General features: G+C 30.0%; 1 protein-coding gene across 2 annotated transcripts in view; it reads left to right on the top strand.

The window, feature by feature from the left end:
- Positions 1-23,125, top strand: part of LOC126834704 (hemicentin-2-like) — a 156,235-nt gene that overhangs the window by 22,811 nt on the left and 110,299 nt on the right. For both annotated transcript variants that reach the window (XM_050566826.1, XM_050566817.1), the window contains exon 2: positions 12,475-12,510. The gene's annotated coding sequence lies outside the window, so the exon portion shown is untranslated. The remainder of the gene's footprint in view (positions 1-12,474; positions 12,511-23,125) is intronic.

The raw sequence follows: 23,125 nt of genomic DNA, 5'->3' as shown, positions 1-23,125 counted from the left end.
AGGAAAAAACCCCAGCTGTGAACGTCCCAGTGAAAATAAAACAAGTCCTACAAGTCTTTACAAGTATTGTCAGCAAATCTGGAATTTGTATACAAATATATTATAACAATATTGCCTCCCTAAAAAATAATAGGAAAAAACACTCCACTCCTACAATGCATAAAAACATGATTTATGAACACTAACAATACCATACAAAAACTATTACCATTCGAAACATATTATACACATCCTCCCTTGAATTACGTACCTAAAGTTGACACATCTATGATCCGGTTCATCAAAGAAATAGAACCCAACGATAAACTAATTATAAATTCTCAGAAAGCATACAAACAGTATACATCGACTATAAAATCTATACAGATGGATCAAAACCCTCTGAACTCTCTAGCTTTGGTATATCTTCTGAAGGAGAAGACTTCCCATTCACAACACTAAAACATAACCCAATTTTCGAAAATAATTATTATAATTGTAATTATTTTTACCATTATCGTACAAACTCTACGACAGCCAAACATAGACCCATTTAATATTATAATATGGAGGACAAAATATTCAACATAGAGATAGGGTTAGGCAACACTGAACGCTTACTTGTATACAATCCCTAAGGGTAGAAACATCCCGTCTCTACCGTAAAACAACTTAACTAAAATAATCATGTACAACACAATCATTAATAAATTAGAACCCCAAACTCAGAAGCTAGACCTTTCCAGCCTTATAAATAAATAATAAAAATATTCCAGCCAGTGTAACTTCTTTAATTCATTTTACTAGCTTTTGAAACTAAATTCAAGACGATTTGGGGTATTTTTTTAAGATGTAAATAATGTTTACAGTCGACAGATTTAATAACACCACCGGAGCTACATAATATATTGGTAAGTACTCTTGATATACTCACCGAATTTCATAAAATGATTTAGCGTTGGTTTCTAAATCCTATCCCTGAAAACCGTTTATTACTTTATGTTAGAACGCAACCGTGTATGATAAAAATTGATAATGTCATATTTGACGTTGACAAAATAGTATTTTTCTTTCATACCGATTATAAGGGATCTCCATGACATTGGTGAACCCACGGCTATCGTCGCTAGTGCGTTGATATTATTCCGAATCACGTCCCGAAAATATATACTTCACTTAAAAGTTGGCTATTTATATATTTTGTAATTTTATATAGCGAAAAAAAAGTTTTTAAAACGATTACAAGAGAAAAAAAATTGCTACATAGTTCATTAAACTTGCAACTTGCGTTTTATAGCTTTAGACATGAGATTACGATTTAGTTGACGAATATAATTTAAAATATTTTTAGCTTTAGCAATTATTAACTAAGCTAATAAATACAGACGGTCAAGTCATTAAGTTTAATACAACAATTACCTAATTAGGCTTTTCGGCGGCTAGAAAATATTAGGGTTGTAATAGCTATTATTATTGTTTTAATCAGTTACACTTTATTTTTTTAATTTAATGCACGGAAAATGCCCAAAAGTTATAAGTGGTAGTGGTCGCATAGGTTTTAAATACTCGTAGATTAGACAAAACTTATTAACTGAAGTGAAACTGAAGATGAAGGATAATATTGAGATGATGCTATAGATAAATCATATAGGGGTCGAGTAAATATGAAAATATGAAGAGAGAGAGAGAGAGAGAGAATAAAAGAGACTCGTCCTCCTGTATTTACAATAAGAAATGTAGATGCTCATATTAATAATTTCACGTCAATCTTTAAAAAGCTAAATGTATAAATGAATGCTTTTTATTGGTATGGTAAAAAACATAATAATTTTTTTTTTCTTCAGTTTCAATTAAAATTAACTTAATCTCGGCCAACTTTTAAATTTAATTTTACTATATCCAGTACTATCGAAAATTTAAAAATGTTTTTCCTTATTCCGCACTAGTACCTAATGTTAGCATGCAACGACGGCTAAACGATTGTTATAGGTAGAAAAATACTTTTAGAACCTTTACCGTTTGCATATTCTGACGTCGTACGCTATTGTTATATTATAGTATTTACAAGTACTCGTGTATATATATGTATATAATATATAGAGCGAGAGAGAGTATAAGCAATTCGCAAACTACCACTAGACTTTGTTATTGTAAGTTTATATTTATTTGCACACACACACACACACATAATATCATTATAATATCAAGGTTGTTTATATTCCTCGGATATTGTGCGTGTAAGTAAAATTAATATCACCGTGTATATGTTGTAATAAGTATTAGTGAGTTTGTGCATATTATTGTACCTAAGGTGTATGTGTAATATAAATATATGTGTGTACATATGCGGGGACGATATATACCCGGACTAAGCCCACAGGCAAACAATGCACATACTAAACACAAGAATCCATGTTGTCGGGAAAATCGCCGATGGACCCTAAAGCCTATTGTTTTTCTCCAAACGGTGCACAACCGTTCTATGGCGATACACACGGTTAAAATAACGGTTTTTCGAGTTACCGCAAACGAACCCAACGATAATGGCGACGGTCAGCCTATATACACGCTTTGATATTGTCTTAGTGGATGGTTTCTTTTTTGTTTTTTTTTAAGTACGGTTTTTCTCGCGTTGCCCTATATATACCTATTTCTCGTCGTGGACTGTTATGTAATTATAAAAATACATAGCCGGAGTCTTTATTCAATGAAAAAACCCGTACAGTCGTCGGGTTTGATAATTATTATACTTTGCCGTTTGGCTCGGTGCGTTGTTAAAAGAAACGGCCGCCGCGTCTAAAGGAAATCTCTTAAGAAAGCCCGTCGGTCTGCGGCAAAAGCATCCGACTAAACGAGTTCTGGAAATATATTATATTACACTCGTGTACTACTCCACCGTCGCTCAGGCTGCTGGCATTTTTTTCACCGCGTCTTACACCGCTTTATCAATCCCATTCCGGAGCGTCTGATTTTTCAAACGGGTATTTAGCCAGTGTGCGATTCCTTATAATGTGTTTTACGAGATGCCCAGACTTTCTGCCACATAACTCTTTGGTCGGATCACGCGCACAGTGCGGCCACAGTGAACTATATAATAATATTATTGCACCGTGTATATGATATCATACAGCGAGTCGGTTCAAAATATACATTTGGTGGTTCATCTCCTCTCACACGGTGCTGTAATAGCGATGACGCGCCACGGTCATAAATCATTTCCCTTCGAAACGGACACGGCCAGTATCGCCAGACCCAAGGGCTTCTGGCTGCGTGCATCCCTGTGTCGGCTCTGTCTCCTTTGTTTGGATTAGATACGGGGCCGTCCGACAAAACGATTCGCGTTAACACACCAACAGCCCACGATATTTCGTGACCAACACGCACACACACATGTATATATATATATATATATATATATATATAATACAAATTACTTTGACTTAATGGAAAGTGGCAAAATGACACACAAACGCGGTTTTAAGCTCCCTGAAAAATAGATAAAGTGAGCAGGCACACTATCCTTGGCGTTCAACAATCCAACTACAACAGTTAAAATAATATTATACATTGGTGATTTTTTCTGCTTTCCTTAAAGTTTCGGATAACAAATGATATTATTAATCGCTTTCAGCGTTTTCCTAAAAGTATCATCTCATTATTATTATTATTATTATTATTATTCGAAACCAAAACTAATTATGACTCAAAAGTGTAATAGGATTTGGCAAATGTAATTTTTTCCCCAGTATTATCAGTTTGAAAAGTTTGCCGTTGTGTTCTGATAATAAAAAAAACCGTCTTCCGATTATGTAGTATTCCGAATTAAGTGTTTTTCGCAAAATTAAAAATTATTGCTATTCGGAAATATAACAAACGATTCGCTCTTTTAATTACAATATCATTGTAAACAGAAAAAAATCATTTTTTATTCAATGTGGCGCGTTTAGAAAGTTTTTCCATCGTTAATATTTGGGAAAGTATAAAATATGATTTTATGCACTCAGTTTTGCATTAACCACGGTGACTTATTACTCTACTTTAAGGCTAACTAATGTTGAACGCATTTCATTTTGGTCTCGCAACTTTTGTACCGAGATTATCTTAAATATAAATTTATTATAGACATTCTGTTATGTTATAATATATTTTGTATTACACGCAATATTATAAGAATATAATAGCTTAAACTATTACTTATAAATCAATTTTACCTAGAATTTTAAAATATTTATACTACAACAGTGTTTTTTTTATTTTTGTAAAAATATAACCACGATTCACTCATAAAAATTAAACTATTTCCGGATTTTCGAGCTTTTGTTCCAATGGAAATATAAAAAATAAAAAAGAGAAAAATTCTGAATTATTGTAGGCCATTGTTGTTGTGGTTACAAAGGCTTCAGAAATATCTTTTCAGAACGAAAAAACCGTCGCGTCGTTACACAATCGCATAACTATATTTTATACACACAATTCGTAAAACCCCCTTTTTTTTTTAAAAAAAAAAAAGCAAAACATCAAATACTAAAATTATATGTAATATATTGTATGACCAACGATACATTTTTTTACGTTAATATGAAATATTTCAAAAGTGAAATAAGTAATGCAGCGAGTTTTTACGCTTTTTGTCCGTAGACAATGCGACGACCAATATGTTTGTCGGTATAATCGTTTTCGATAATTTAATAATATTACATTACATTACACTCATATATTTTACTAATATCCATAGTAATAAATTTCTCTTTATAAATAATAATAAATAATACTAAATTAATAATGAGCAAAATACTTATAAAAACAATACTTACGACAAGTCAATATATTATTATAAGTACTTTGATTTTAAATATTTATAACTAAACAAATTATTTTGGCAGCATAATTTTCATAAAAAGGTACTTGACTAGTTTCACCAACTATTGTTAAATACACTCTTAACACAATTTTACTTAACAATTCATTTAAATTTAACATCTGGTTAAATGAAATAAGTTTCACCATGACTTTATTATTGTTAAATTCTATTTGTTAAGTTAACAAAAAGTTAGTTGGGTTACCAAAGCGGTTACCTTGACTCCAACGTTCTCATTGGTTATTAGGTATGTGATAACTGATAAGTGATTGAATTATTTAATTTGTCAGTTTGTTATTATTTGGCATTTTTGTTTACTTTCTTTTTACGTTTCGGTTTATACTTTATAAATATTTTAACACATTGTTTAGATAGTCTATTCTTTTCTAAAAATAGTTTGTCATCAAGGTCATTAAAATAATTTTTTTCTTTTTTAAAGGCCTATAACAAAAGTAGGCAGTGATAAGAATTATTTTCATCGTTATACTAAGGACAGGCAAGACATAATAATATTATATAAATTACCAAAATAAAAAAAAATATGATATATGACCTTATAATATAAGTCTGTTCCATTCCTTTTTACCTAATTTACCTACAAAAAATATCTTCTGCTTACCTTATGAAGGGTTATCGAAGTTACTTTTCAATTGTTCTTTAAATACTCAAAATAAAGAAGTTCCTCATTAAATGTGTAATGTATTATTTCATATTACTAGTATAATCAGTCAACAAAAATTATAAAACAATTTCTGAACTATAATAATATAAATACTATATAAAAGTACTAAAATACATATTAACATGCCGATTAACTTTTTAACAAGCCGATTTCGGGTGATTAATTTAACAATTGTTTTAACAATGTGTTAAGGCTAACAAATCTCGATGAAACCCAATTTTCACTAACTAGTTGTTAAATATAATTAACAATAAGTTAAATTCTTAACAAATGTTGGTGAAACCGACTAACTGTCTTACGTTTAACATTTTAAATGAATATTTTATTTTATGTATATATTTACAACAAAAAAAATAGATGTTTTTTTTTTAAAAAAATCCGCTGTGATTGTTTAAATATGTTAAGGCATTGCATTGTGATCAACGAGTAACCTGCAAATGTCTCTATTTTAGACATTTTACTCCTTTATTTAAATATATTAATTAATCGTCATTGTTGTAGTCTCCTCAATTAAAACAAGCAGCCAAGTAATTTATACTACTGATATTGTTTGTTAATTGTTCATTGAGTTAGATGCTGTCTGTAAACATTGTTTGATTAAGAATGTCATTACTTTGAGACATTATACCAACAAGCATACATTAAGCATACCACAGTCGGTTGTAGAAAATATTTAATTAAAATATATTTTATCATCACTTTTTTGAAAAAGAAACAATTATTTAAGTTGGAATATTTTAACTGTTTGAATTTTATTACATTAACCTTTTAAAAATGTGTTAATTGATTAATATGTTTTTGATTATTTCGGGGTTGTTCTTATACCTACACGACATAACGTTTTGTTTTAATGAACCTGTGACAAAGGTGTATGTACAAGCAGCACAAAAAACAGTGAAGGCGTTTGATGAAGATAAAACTTAAGGGTATAATTTTAAACATACCGAACCCATCACGGATCCAAAAGTTTCCAAGCCGTAACAGGTATGCAAATACATTAACGTCCCACTCCATAAAACGGTCGAGCAGTGCTATGTGAAAATATAGCAAATTGTAAATTTTGAAAGCTCTTATTTATCAGTGTTTAGCACACCAACAAAAACTGCTACAATATACATTGTACTAATGTAATTCTGTTGGGAAATCAGTAAAAACCTAAAGTTTTATGTCGTTGTCGTTAAATCAAACTTTTCAACGCTTCGTTATAGAACAATGTTGACCACTAAAGTTTTCTTAACGCGTATAAACAAAAAACAAATCTCAAGAATAGGCCGAAGATCGATATTTAAGATTTCAAATAAGCTCATATATATTTTAACCATATAAGTATGGACTCTTTAAGATCTTTAGATACGTCATGCAATCGTATTTAAAAAAAAAACCTTTTACGCCTTTGAGTATAGCCATTATGAATAACAAGTATCTATTTTATTTTTATGGTGATTTAATAAGTACTCTACATATTATAATAGAGCATACATACTTTAATATTTGTTAAGAGATAAAGTTAATATTGTATAAAAATGCATATTTTTCGAGTTCGAGTTCAGTAAAAGCTTCGTTTGATGTTTCTGTTTGTGCAATGTACTTTATGCACATTAAAGTACACTAATGTCTCATGACTTATAAATTGATCTTAAAAAATGAGGCCTACAGTGCTTTAACAGTCTAAGCCACAAATGTTGATTTTAGTGAATAATTAGTATTAATGTTAATCAATAATGTTACAAATATATTTTGGTATAAGTCCGTTATTGCATCAAAGGCCTGAAATAAATTGCCAAGTTAACAGAATTTTCGAACTGAAATGCCTAATGCATAGCTGCTCGTAAAAGTTAATTACGGAAACAAATTTTAAAATTCAAACTTCAAGTAATTATATTTTGAACATAAAATTTCGTTTATTGAGTAGTCCCTATAAATGTAATTAATTGACAACTTTTTATTTTAAAATACAGTATTATACTATCTAGAGAAATCTAGTACATCGAAAACGTTAAGCTATTACTTACGTGACTAAATTCACTAGCTTTAATATCCTAATCATAATGCTGTTCAATTCTGTTTATTGTTGTTTATAGACTACAATAAAAGTCACAAAATAGAAATTAAAAAAAAAAAAACATAATAATTTGAAGAGTTAAACAAAATACATGAAACACATTAAAATGATCGGTATAGTGTTGAACTACTCAACATTTATAATTTTTTATATATATCAGATAAACGAACTTTTTTCTGCTAGTAATTTTGGAGGAATTTAATTAGTTCTCCTTAATCTCCTTAATCAAACCAGTAATTTTATTTCTACCGTCTTTATTAACCAAGCTATGTGCCATAAACACCGGACAACACACCATGTCTGTAAACTTTATTTAATATCTTCGTACTCGCAATAATATTATGGTACTTATACCAAACACACAATAAAATATAATTTCAGAATGCAAAAAAAAAAAGATTTAAGTATTAAAACATTTTACGATTTTATTCTGACTATATAATAAATTCAAATTTAATACTTCACTGCCTTCGAGTTATGACAATTTTTTAATAAATAATAATTTAAAATTAAATTAGGTGTTATTTTTAATGAATATATATTATATAAAAATTGCAGAACTCACCATATTAGAAAGGTAGTTTAGCGAATTTAGGTCGTTCAATGCTTTGTAAATACTATTAGTAGTACATTTGACACTGATGATATCATTACATGATTGCTGCAATAATAGTGCAGATGACCAGATTATACACTAAATAATATTTGTTTTTATTTTAATTTTAACTAAAAAACATAAAAGTAGCAGTTTATGTTTTTAAAAAAACTTATTAAAATAAGAATAATTTGCTGAAAATGTTGACTAGTTAATAACCAATACAAATGTGTTCAAAAAGAAAAACTACATAATTGTAATTACCTGAATGCCTAACATAATAAAAAAAGGGAATTAATTTATATTCTTTGAAGAACTTTATGTAATAATATAAATAACGAAGTAAAATGCAATATTTTATTTCATATTTGACATTTTTCGCATCACTATAAAACATACTTACATTAAATATCTATTTTTTTTTTTTGTTAAGACCTTGACAATATAAATGTGTTATAGGTTTTTTTTCGTTTTACTATTTAAATAAAATGTAAATAATATTCCTATGTATTTATTATTTAGATTAATCGCGAAAAGTATACGTTTATTATAGTATCAAAAATGCATAAAATAACTGTTGCTAAATCTTAAGACATATTTTGTTGAATCATTTTTTAATTATTTTTAATTAATTTTCGAAAGTGTAATTCGAAATTCTAGATAACACAAAGCAACAAAATGCCCGGAAAACTTTTTGTTTGAAAAAAAAACTATTGTCTTACAATGGTCTAAAACATAATTATAAAGTTTGCCTTTTCTTCGTGCAAATACCATCGCCAAATCGTCCTGTCGTTGAACACAATTATTGTTTTAATGTGGCCCAACGCCTTGAAAGGCGATAATTAGCAAAACTCGATCCTGTTAACAAGAAAATATAAAACCTCCTTTTCCATCCCTCTTACCAGGTGGTACTGAAGTGGCAGGAGTAAGGTATCTAAAGTACCTGACAATTGGACGTTTTCCTTTTCTTTTTTAGTGGTATTCAGTATTTCTTTGAATTACATACAATTTAAACTTACAACAACGTAAGTAATCTATGGAAATCTCTGCGTATATACTATTTTTACTTCAGTCTAAATGATTTCAATATTTTTTTTTTCAAATATAGAATAACAAAAATAATATCTGGTACTTATTAATTGCTATTCATAATTACTTACCAAAATAATCCACAACTACGCCACCTGCAATAAATATACAGCTCACAGGGTGCTATGTATTTTGATTTCCCTGCGCATTTGTAACTTCAAGTGTACAGTATTATTTATTCGTTGCGATTGCGGAAACGTATAAACGAGATTTTTCTCCGAAAATCTTATTTAATATCAGCCAAAGTTGGTTTTCCGTTTTTAAAATATAATATGTAATCCCAGGATATTTGGTGTTGGCGCTAAATGTGTTCCCGTTCATCAAAATGTTTAACCCGACAAACTGAACGAAAATTACAAAAAATAAATCTGTGTCGCCAGGGATATTAAACGTCTATAAACGATTCTAAATTACATTTTCTAGCGCTGGAAATATAGTTCAAACCAGAAAATCATATTAGGAATCTGATAGGACTGAAATATAATTTTTAGTCATCGCGGTACATATCATAATAATAATATGCTAGTACAATACATTAATTGAATTGACATAAACGTTAAGGTGTTAAACTTCGCAACAATAATGTTGGTTATAGTTAAATAAACAAAATAAGAATTTACAAAAAAAAACAATATATATATATATAGCGTTTATTCGAGGACCTCGTGTGGACACTATTATTATATTAAATGTAGTTTTAACTATCAAGTTTATTCGAATGTGGGTTTTGGTTTAATTTATAATATTGTGTTACATATTTCTGCGAACGCGCGTTGTGTGTATATCAAGCAATAATAAAACCATAAAGAGAGCGTTGATTAAATTATACTCACTTGGCAAAGCTCGAAACTAGGATTCCGTTGGGTTCGGCGTTCGAATTTATAATAATAATAATAATATTCGGCCAAACATTAGTATATATATATATAAGTATTGGGGGGACATTTCGCGTGGTTTTTGTAATTCGGCCAGAAATATAAAGCTTGCACGCGGTCTCCAAGCGGTGTGCATTTATTCCACTGGTTTTTCGAGCAACAAAATATAACTGGTATAAAAATAATGCTGACGCTATAAATAACGCGGTCGTAGAGCCGAAAGGACCGGGGAGATAGACAAACAAACGCATACACATATACATGGTAAGTCTTCTGACGGGAGAGGTGGAATTTCGGTAAATTGGGTAAAGCACCGTTATGCTAGGCGGCCTTGTGGATTTATGAGTGGTTGTCCGGGGATGTAAATCAGAAAGCTGGGTGTTTTTCGTTTGCACGCTCACTGATGCGCTCTCGTTTATAAATTATAATGCGCCGCTTCTGCCGCTGCCGCCTGCAGAATCTCCTTACCGCAACTATACACGTGCCAGCCAAAGAAATAATTAATCATGTGATATATATATATATATATATATATATAAAATATTTTTTTTTATGCCCTAATTCAACGGATAAGTACCTCGGTGTCTTAAAGTATATTCCGCGATCTATAATATCATGATATAATATAATATTTTATTCTCTTTGACGCTTATTTTACGGCTGCGTGTTACCTTATCCGCGGCTCCAAAACGCCAATTCCGCATCGGCGGATATAGGCGATTCAACTATGATATGCAAAATCATATATTATGACAACATACGTACATACTTACTTTGAATTCAAACGGCGTCGAGCAAATTTTATTGGATAATAAAAAATAACGATAAATAAATTTAGTTTTATAATGAATAGAATAAAAAACTTAAGAAAGTTACAGTCTACTTAAAGTCTAACGGCTAAAATTATCAAACAATATGAAACATGCTTTAGCCTGCTGACTCCAGGATAGTGATTATTTCTGATCTATAATCTCCTTGGGAATTATGATGATAGTATAGTCTTAATTATATGCTCGGGATAAACGTTTGCATGACCACGCCGGCTCGTTATTATTTCGATGGCATCTTATATGTTATTATACGTTTCAAGTAGGCGCGCTACTTATTAATATCGCAATTTAGTGTTGTTTCCCGAAAGGCTGGGGGGTCAGTCAAGACTAAAGCATGTTCCATGCTAATATGTTTTCGTTAATAAATATTCATCGTTGATCGTATAAGTACAAAGTTATATAAGTGATTTTTACATTAATTTTTTCTCATTTTGCGCATTTTTTAAATTTAACTAATATTTTAAGAATTAATAATAAGTCCCAAAAAACTTAACTAACTTTACAATTTAAGTTTTAACTCTGCAACACTTTGAAATTCAATTGTTTTTATAAAAAATTTACAATACTAAATTGTAATATTCTATCAATCCACATTTCTTTCTTTAAAACAATTTCAAATTACTTTTAACCCTACCTCCAAAAATATCATATTAACTATTTACTTTTAAATATGATAGCATCAGCATTTCAGAACGACTCTGGCTAACCATTTAAAGTTAAACATTATTATAATGTAGATACCATTTCTTAACTTAGTGTGTATACGTACCTCCGGTGTATAATGAATATTTGATATAATTTATGATTACATTCATACGACATCAATTTCTACCTATATTAAAAAATATCAAAGTTACAAGCACATATGTCACTCTTAATAAACTGAACGGCAGAAATGTTTAATGATCGTATACAATTAAATGCAACGCAAAGTAAAGCTTTGCTTAAAAATGTAGTAATTATTACACACACTATACCAACATCGTTCTGAGTATCACCAAAATTTTGCAGAAACTGTACTCCATGTAAATTGTAACGTCGAAAACTGCGGTGTTCAAAGTAGTCAACCGACTATTCAATTCACGTCTGACCAAGTTCTTTAATTTAACGTTAACGCTGTGCACATTTATTTTCTAACTTTTTTTAATCCTTATCCCTTCGATATAGTCTTTCATGGGCAAGGCTGGTGTGCCAGCAGTAAGTAAAATAAACTTTAAATTCGTTTTAATGCTTTAATACTTAGAATTCGCAGTCGTTTGTGCCGCCAACATATTTATTATTTAATAAAACCTCGACTAAAAATGAAAATAAGTTATAGTATGAGCTACCTTTGGTGTTATACCGCGACATACAATTTTTTTATACGTCATGTAATTGTGGGAACACATTTTTTGTTTTAAACATGAATCACACTACGGCGATATTTTTATTATACCAAATATGTTTTACATTTTATAGACCATTAAAGTTATTTTATAATTAACGTGGATATTTTTTTTTTCAGATTGTTTCAGATTTTTTTTACAACTACATCATACACGTGAGTACAAACAACACTTATGCCTTTAATATTATATATTATAACCGCTATAATATATAATGTATTATTCTATAATCAATCTGTTTAAATACTACGAGCATCAACAATATTACAAATGTAACTACTTCAACATAAAAGTAACTGCATTTAGTTAGATTGTTTTAATAACGACAATTATAAAACATTTCATATGAAAACAATTTTTAAGAAATAATATGTTCATGGTATTAAGTCAATTTATTAGTTTATTAATGTTGAATGTTATTATAAAAACTAAATCTAGTTATTAGCAAAAACAAATTAGTTACTTCAATACTATTAAAGACAATTTTATTCACAGTGATAGTTTAGAGTATACAATTAATTCTAAATCTATAATTTTTTTAAAACGTGAAATGGTTTGTGCAACTCATTGATTATAGTTATAACAAAATAGCAAAATATATAATTTAATTAAAACAATTTTTTTGTTTTTAAAATGATTATTTTATTATTAAAAAACTGAACAGTAATTTATTATCATGTACATGATATGGTTGATGGGTAGTTACTCAACTCATGACATACACGTTATTATTATTTAAAACAAATTTTAAACATTTATTATGAGAGAAAAACATGGTATTGTTGATTGCTGCCGGTTTTTTTGTTGTTGATAAAACTGAAATAAAAGAAGTTCAGTTTCCAGTTTCTATTCTTTACTATATCTAGTGTCATTTGAATAAATGCCTGCGGACAATGATAAATTGCATATATTGTGTTTAGCTCTGAAAAATGGCTGTATTTTTATTAAATGTGCAACTTTTGACGTTGATATTTTTTTTCAAAAGTTGAAACCGATAATGTTTATTTTTATGTATAAAAATCGACTCTCCGACACTTCATTTTACTTGCTCAGTGCCCCGTGATACATCTTAATGCGAATAATTTAAATTATTATTGACGACAGTGAAAAAAAAATTGTTTTATCATTTTTATCGACGGCGACATAAGTATTCGTTCAGATTAATCGCATTTTGGCTTCATTGCGTAGATACGAGAGGGATATTTTTTTATGACAGTACTATTAGTATTATCTTGATATACGGCGTTTTATAACTGTGAAATGTTTGAGGAGATGAGGTTTGCATATTGTATACAAATCTATCCATCAATGTTTCTCATAATCCATCTATTTTAATATACGACCCGGCTAGCTCTTCATATATTAAATAGTCGAATGCAGTTTTTAATTATTCGAAAATAAGCGTCGAGCAAAATATATTTTATATTTCTGCTACAGCTTTCCCAGTGATCGTGCTTATTGAAAAGGAAAATGGAAGACAGACGGACATATTCAATTTTTATCGAAATTTGAAAATATTTTTTGTAACGCTTAGTTATCAATCAAGTTTGATTATCATTACAGTATAAATATTGGTCAGATGATAAATATCCTACTTTTTATAATCTAATATAATATATTCTTATACTGATTACGCTATAAAACTATTTATAAATTAAAATGTAATGTAATATAATTAGTATATCGAGAACATACTTTTACTTCTTTTAATTTTAGCTGAATGCTGATAAATATTTGTTTACTTGTCTGAGTGGACGTATTTTGTAAGACTACCAGGAAGGCGATTTGTTATATTTGATTGGTAACCTCTATTGATTCTTTGTGAATATAATATGATATCGTCCATGAAATGTTAAATGGCGGCAAGTTTAGTTTTTTATCTTTTTTATGTAATTTAAGTCATAATGAAAAAAAAATAATCAAGTAACATTGCATACATATACTATTTGTAAAACTATATGTTAAAGATTAGACGTATGGTAAGTAATACTAAAATATAAAAAAATACAACATTTTTAAAAATTTTAAAAAATAACTGCTATTTGGTTTATTTAGAAATTCGTGTTTAATTACTCGTAGGCCCCTATTTGAGTTGAATGTTTTATATAACCGTTTCGATTTTAAAATATAAATCGCCCAGCCCATGCAATTATCAAAAGTTGAACTATTTATGATGGTTTTAAATTTATAGTCGCCAAATCCTTACTGTGATCACCGAAACGTCGGTAAAGGAATTGATTTATTTTACTTTGTTTTTAATAAAACTGTTCTTCGTCCAAAGTATATATTCATTTCGTATAACTATCACGCGCTGTTTAAAAACCAACGGGGAAAACATTGTTGGTCCCGTATTCTCTGGTGCATATAACGACGAACGCATTATGGTACGTGATGTCGTTACTTCGTTGGCCGTTTTATTAAACGCGGCATTCTAATCTCAAGACGATTGCTATGCATACTTGGTAAAAAGTTGTATGATATTATTCGAATGCATCATGGTAATTTTTCCACGCGGCAAAAAAAATATTACATCAAATTCACACAAAATGTAAAGCGAACTACTCGACATAATATAATAACACTATCTGGTTTTTATATGTATGCGCATTACAAACAACATTATTATTTATATATAATCTCGTCGACTTCCGTGTGTTGACTTCACTATATTAAAATGTTCTACGACCGAATAAATACCGAATATATATATATTAAGTTTTTGTCGTTGAATAACAATATTGTGTTCTTGTAGTATTTCTTATTTGATTGAAAAACAACACTGTTTTTAGTAAGGCCGTCGATGCAGTATGGTATTTGAAATCTAAACTAGCGAAAAGAGCTAAAATGAGGCTTGAGATGGACTAAGTTGTTACCTGTAAGTTGCGCCAACAGCAAACAATAGGCGAGATCGAATAGATGATTGCAGATATTTTATGAAAAGAGGAAAGGGAATTTTAACGGGCAGAAAAGCGTTAAGGGACAAAAAAAAGTTGAATTTAGTCAAATTATAGACATTTATTTTGTACATTTACCGGCGTTTTGTAGCATAGTAATTATGCACTTTAGTTAAGTTATCCACTTTTTTTATTTTTGCATGGTTCCTCTCTTTAACCTCAATATTACAGTGACACCTTTACTGGCCTGTTAAACATGTTGTCTGCTGACAAATGGCAATAGCACCAATAATATATATACATTTTTTTTATTATAAAACACGTTTAGAGCGGTTTTTGTTCCTAAAACCAAAAAATTATGCTAACAATATTGTACTACATATACTATCAAGAGTGCGTTATTAGTGTGTTTGAAAGCATATATATTCGTGCACTCAATTCGCATAACGCAATGCAGCATAAAAAATATACCTATACCAGCAAAAAAAAAAAAACATAATTTATTGCCGTACTCATGCGAAAATAGTATTTTGAATTTTTCATACTTTGACAAATGTATTATCATAATAAAATGGACGGTTGTTCGGGTCAACGGCGAGGGTCACGGCTATAGAACCGGCCTCTCGGTAGTAGCCTCAGTGGCAGGTAGGATCATGGTATATTATCCTTATGACAGGGCAATGGACCCCAGGAATTATGTCAGTCTTTGTAAATTACTACACGTTATCGTGTGGTCAGCTACGGTTTCGGCTCTTTCCTTATGGCGGACACGACTATCGTTCACCGACTCACCTGTATTGTAATACAGAATAGCCATATTGTTTTGGAAGTCATTTAAAGGACGAAGACATACTGAGAAATAGATATAAGATCATACTGCGTACATGTTAGATCAGAAGGTGTCGTTTTATGCAAATCCCGCTGCGTGATATTTGGCCACGCATACCCCGCCAATGAGTTTATGTGCCTCGTCTTTAGCTATAAAAACAACCGAAGATGGTAAAATAATGTTATTTCCCACACGCGCAAGACGTGCGTGTGTGGCCTAACCGTTTTTTATAACGATTCTATACAACGAGAGGCAAAAATAATAGAAACACATTTGAACGAGTGCTCTTGTGTCTCGGAGTAAACATGACGCGAGTCCTGTGACTATTTAATTAGGCACATAATATAATTTCCCGGCTTTTTGTGAAGTAACATACCGCACGAGTTCATATTACATTTGGGTAAAGTTATGTGTAAGTGTTAACTATTTACTTTTTGGAAATCAATTGAAAATCCGTACTTTGGCAGGAAATCAAATATTTTCTAAATATTATAAATTTTGAGAAGTATACTTGAATTATTATTGAAAGCACAAAAAAAAAACAAATAAGTATTCATGATATATTCGGAAACAAACCTTAACGAAAAAATGTGTGTGTTGGGTTGCACAAAACTTAATTGATTCCATAGATCTTAAACCATCAATGGACATTATTGATTAGCTCAAACCCGGTTATAAAACCAATAATGTTTTTTGTGCAATCCAGTATAAGTTTTTTACTTACATTTATTAATCGCTGTGTGAGGTAAATTTCTAAAAATGTCAAATGATAGGAAATGTTTATTTTGTCTATGTCAATGCTTTTAAAACTGAATATTGTCCTGTTACGCTATAACGAGTGGGTTGGACCCAAATATACATTTAATAGTGAATGTATTTTTTTAAACTGTCAACAAATAATAATATTATTATTTTGGGGTTAAATTTAAAAAAAAATGATTCGACAAAATTTGTTTGAATTAATAAATTCAAGGTCGTGTATAATTTATTCGGTCATAACTTTGTTTTCCTATGGTTAAATAAATGGTACCTTAACAGTTTCCGGACATATACCTTTTTCTTCTATCACAAGTGCGTTTGCTCCCACGCCCAACTTCTTCTTGCCTTAGGCAACCTTCTATTGAGATTAATTTCATTTTATGCGTCTCAACATCTGAATAAAACTTTGAAATTATCATTATTTTTTTAACGATAAAACCGACGGCTTTTATTTTTATTTGATTAAGAAAACTTTATAAATAAATTATTAAATTTAAAAAGTTATTTTTACACTTAATCGACATTATTTTAAGTAACGAAATAAACAACTAAAGCTATGCGTATCATCTAATATAATATTTTACGATATTTAACTATTGTAGCTGTCGAATTTATGTCTTTTTTAGTTGTCAATAAATAATAGTAACAGAATAAGATAAATATTATAAAATCTAACTTATCTGAGGATATGATGACACTTGAACTTTCCCTTTGAAAGATGTTAAAGAAGAGTCAAGTGAATATGAAATTGGAAACATCTCAGATTTATCACAATATGTTATTTATTTTGCAATATTTAATAATGTTGTCGTTGAAATGAAATAACACGTCTTAAAAAACAGAACTATATAAACTTTCTGTTGCTTTAAGGAAACATAATAAAATACAAAATAAATACTATGCGCAAAGTGCATAATTGCGTTAATTTTTAATTAACAATTAATAAGACATTAAATTATAAAGAGGTTTTTTAAGTATATTTATATAGCATCTGCGGTAGAACGAATTAAAACTTTTTTTATGCATTGGATCACATTTCATACTCTTGATATCCACCGAGAACTTTCTATGCTGGATGGCGTCATGTTCCTAAAATAAACTTAACTTAAGCACCGAAAAACAAATGTCTAGTCACGAGTTTTAGAGGCAAAACTTGAATTTCCTAACCGCTGAAAACCTCCTCGACCCTTTGATATTACATAAGAGAGGCAGACAAAATATAACATATTGAAAGAATGTTTTATTTAAAATACATTAAGTGTTTACTCGTTGTTTATTTTTTCTGTATAATACTAAAGTATTTTTTAATGGTTAGTCCACTATGTTAAATTGTTAACTGGTTGTAATCACAATTTTAACAAATACAAATATTTAATATTTCTTAATATACTATGACAAATCTTACCTACTTCGTGTTACCTTTTCTTATTTTTCAAATTTTACCAATCCGTTAAATATTATTTTTCTCGGTATTGGACTGATTACCGTAGAAAACCCTGCTGAATATTTCACAATGGGTGAAATGAATTGTGTGCTAACTGATTACAAAAACTATTTGGGCTGTAACGAAAATAGGGGAATTTATCATATTGTTGTAAATATTATGCTATCACCTGATGTTTTGTTGTGCAAATAGGCTCTCGCCCTGAAGTTGTATTCGCTTTCACGCGTTTGTGTAAGCTCATTCTATACAACGTTTCAGAATGGTTCTTTTCGCTTCATAATCCTCGGCAATGATGATTATTTTAACGATCAACGCCACGGGGAATAAATGCCGGTTGGTCATTGAAACGTTGGCTGTGTATTTCGTTTTAACGCATTCTACTGTAGCTCAAGTAATATTATTTTTATTTTTTTGCGCTTTTCTTATCGTACCTATTATGATATAACAGCTAGAGTAGACTTCGAGTTGTCTTTTTGAAATTCAATGTAGGACAATGTTGGGTTAGTATTGATCGATGAAGTTTATTGATGCATTGATCGATTCTCGGTAGGTCACTATTTAATAGTATCATCGATAAGGTCGCTTCTCGGCCTATCGGCTAAGATCAGAGTGATCATCGATTGCTTATTTCGGTGTTGTCATATTATTCACCAACTGTATTATGGCTAAGTAAAGTTTTTTTTTTTTGTTCAATTAACAATACGATTGTGTGTTTTACCCATTTATTCGGTTAACGGCCCTTAAAATAGAGTGTTTTATTTTTGTTAAAAAATTAAAACCACAAATGCCAGATGGTTTAATAATGAAATACTGATTTCTTCCCCCCCCCCACTCATAAATCTTGTCATTCTTTTAAGTTGCTCCCTGTAGTTTCACTGAGTGCTTAACCGAGGATTATGATGGCGTGAAAGCTTTCCTCTTTTCTACAGAGGAAAGAAAAAATAGAGAGAAAGGGAAAATACCCAACATTTTTAAGACCCAGCTGTATAAATCGAGTGATTTTTATTTTTATTCTCTGTCTCATTAATAATCGACCGAATTCAATCTGTGACATTCGAGGATATTTGGTTTTAGACGTTATTAATTGCCCGCCGCGTTTCATTTAATTGCGCAGAAGAGGGGCGGGGGGAGCGACTAACGGATGAAGAAATAGCTAATTTATGTGCGAGTGCAAGTGGGATACGTATAACTCAAATGGGATTAAAGAGAGGCCGCTCTGCCACCACGAATACTGTTCGACTATGACTTGGCCGTACAATTTGCTAATCCGACGCTCCAAATAGCTCAGCAGACGATTAACAAATGGTCGTAGATTATTGACTGCGGTAAAGGCTACACGGTATACGGTTTCAAAGATAACTTCCAAAATGATGACACTTCCAACATGTTGATAGCAGTACTCATCAACTATTTACTAAGCATAGTTTTTCTTGATGTAGTTACATAACTGATTCCACCTTTTGTATCTTATTACATTTTTAATATTTAATAATTGATTCAATTAATTTTATTAACTTATTTAAAATCACGTACTTTCATACCATGATATCCCAATTTATTATTTCAATATATCTCAATGAAGTAGTAGTTGTGTATATTTTATCAGTTAAAAACGTTTATTTATTCTATTTCACTAAATTAAATATAGTAGTCTAAACGATCACGTATCTATTTCAATTCTCTATTCCCAGACAGTAGAAATTTGGCAAGTGTTCAAAAAAAGAATTGTATACGAATAGTTTACTTTACTCAAGAAAGAGGTAAAGTACCCTCAGTCTGAAAGCAAGCGTTTACCAATTTGTCTAAAACGATTCGAACAACTTTTATTCTTTAAAGTCGAGTTATGGAGTATTATATTATAATATTTATGTATATTTTATTAGTTTACAAATAAACTTATTTATTTATTCTTTTTCACTAAATTTTACAGAGTCAATATACCGAAACATATTTATACAAACATTTGCTGTTTTGGTATTGTTTTGGATACTACATTGGTATTATGATATTCTGTTTCTTTTACGACTCTAAATAGATAAATTGTAACTAATTACGGAAACAACAGAATTGTTTGTGACATTCTTTTTGGAGTTGGCATACTTATGAATAAGTTTTACAACTGCTTGTTATTAGTACAACCAGATGATGACAATTACGCTCCACGTCAAAATACCCGTTTGTTTGTCTAGTAGTGAAGTTTAAACACAAATTATAGTTTAACAACTCGCATTTGTGTCAACGTGTTACGTTTTACAGATAAGATATATGACAAACAATTAAAATACGCCTACACATGGAATTGTAATACTACCGTCAAGTGAGCCTTTTATTCCTTTTAATTGAACCGATTCAACTTAAATATTATTAATAACTTAAAATACACAACAGAATTAAATGTATTTATATATTATATGTTAAATATATTTATGTAGGTATTATATGTAAAACTCCTATATAAACTACACAACTAACCATTACCGTTTACAAGTCCATCCGCCCAGTCAGAAAACAAATAAAACTTGTTTTAGCTCTATAAGTTTTATCTAAACCGATAGTTATTTTCTTGAAACTAGTATTGAAAAATGGCACAATGCAATTAAATTCGATAAAATAAAGTAAAATACACCTTCTCAATTATTTTATACAGTTCCAATTGTTTTTAAAGTACAGTGCTCTATTTTCGCCATTTTCCCCGAATTGCAATTACACGCAGCCATCGTAATAATGTCTGACATCCCCCGTTAAGGAATGAACACAAAGCTGGCAAGTGTTCAAAAAAGAACTGTACACGAATGGTTTCCTATAGTAAAGATAGAGGTAAGCGGTATCCTCCATCTGGAAAATAAAAAGTAACAAACGTTTATTAGTAATTTGTCCAAAACGAGTCGAAAAACTTTGATTCTACCTAAACCGTTACCTATGTTTTAGTAATTTTAGTAACAACTTCAGTAGTTTTTTATAGGTATAATTATTATTAAAAATCATCATGGTATTTCATTGTACACTGAGATAATTATTTGGTATAAATATATATTATATGGTTATTGAAAAAATACAAAACAAAAATCGTTTGAAACTTGTTCGATATTTGTTTGCCAATAGAAATGTTATGAAACGTACAAAATATGAACTGTTACGGCAATAAGCATTTTCTAACGTGCCACGAAGGCTGTTCCTTCGCGTTTGTAGTTTCCCTACCAAACGGACTAAGACAGGGTTTTGATTTGGGATTAGATACAGCTGGCTGCTGACCGGACAATTTTAGAATTCGGCGTTAAGGAGGGTAGATATTCCTTTCACTGTAGGCAGTAGCTTTCATGTAGAAAACAAATACCAGCATTCGAGAATTGAACCGGCATCAGCTCCAATAACAACACTGCCGCCTTATCCTACTTGGACAGCCCATGCAATAATCAATATATTATGTCAAGAGTGTAAAATGCCATTACTATAATGATATGTCCTAAACTAAACAATTTTACTCTTGCAATTTTATAATTATATTAGCCATCATTTGATTTTGATCATAGTCAGAGGAGGCACGCATCAACGATTTAAAGTAGCGATGATAGTTTAATACAAACAAATAAAGTATAATGTATAAACAATTTATTGATAAAACAATTATTATACTAAATTAGTTACCTCATAATACTGACATGTGTTATATTTATTGATATTAGTACATTCACTTACTGATTACTTGTAAAATAGAAGAAGAAAAAAACACTTTATTAGCCAAATTACAATTATTGCAATTTTAGTGCACTTGTATTTTAAAATACACTAAAACCATGTCAAATATCTTGTATCGGTGTAAAAAAATTATCAATACACATCTCTGATTTCATTATTATTTAATAACAACTATTAGTAACATTTAGCTATTCGCAATTTAATTTACAACTCTTAATAACGATAATGGTGTGTTTTTAGCATGACAAAATCATGGTTTGTGTAAGTTACATCCCATACAGTAAAAAAAATGTAATTAAAAAATACAATAATTTATAGTAATTGTTACAACGTTTTGGTTGAAAATATAATTTAGATTTTAAATAATAACAATTGTTTAACAACGTAGAGATGATAATTTTATAATATTTTATTTCCTGCAAAAATAGGATTTTCACGTACTATAACAATTATTATAATAAGGTGTTACAATTTCAAAATATATTTTCGCCCCGTGGAAAAAATATTGTTCATTTTAATACAACATGTACTCGTGTTTAACATGTGTATATAGGTACAACATGTATTCGTATAACACAATTAAAGGCTAAAGCTGGTATTTCTGTCAATAATAATTATATTTCACAGTGAAAATAAGTTGTATCGAGAAAATATTATACCTTTATAATAACATGTCACCGACACTACTTGAACCAAATGATATCCTATGGAAATAACAGTAACAATAATTGTAGTATATTATTATTGTGTTCCATGTCGTTGCCGGCGTAGTTCGTGACCCGATTAGCCATAACGCGAACACGCAAACGGCCATGTATTATACTCGAGTACAAAGAATTCATGCGATAATTATTATTATTATTTAGCGGTATAGACCGCTATTTAAGGTATTAAAATGTGCTACCGACTGTTGCTCGCGTACACAAAATATACCATTGGAGGACTACCTTGGAAAAAGTCAAATTCATAACACACAATACGGTTTTTAGAAAAAGTTATTTCCTTTTAACAGCTGCATCGTTTGATCATGGAACGCATTCCAGTATAAAATTATACTATAAATTGTTTTAAATACGATATTCAACAAGTAGGTATGCAATTTTTTTTTTTTAAATCACGACGGAAGAACAAAATTGTATTTTTGAATG

Source organism: Adelges cooleyi, unplaced genomic scaffold (assembly GCF_023614345.1).
Source record: "Adelges cooleyi isolate 19-005CV unplaced genomic scaffold, UGA_ACOO_1.1 ACOO_flye_CR_arks_rails_tigmint_CR_PRNA_1, whole genome shotgun sequence".
Lineage (NCBI taxonomy): Eukaryota > Metazoa > Arthropoda > Insecta > Hemiptera > Adelgidae > Adelges > Adelges cooleyi.
This window is presented reverse-complemented; position numbering and strand designations above follow the sequence as displayed.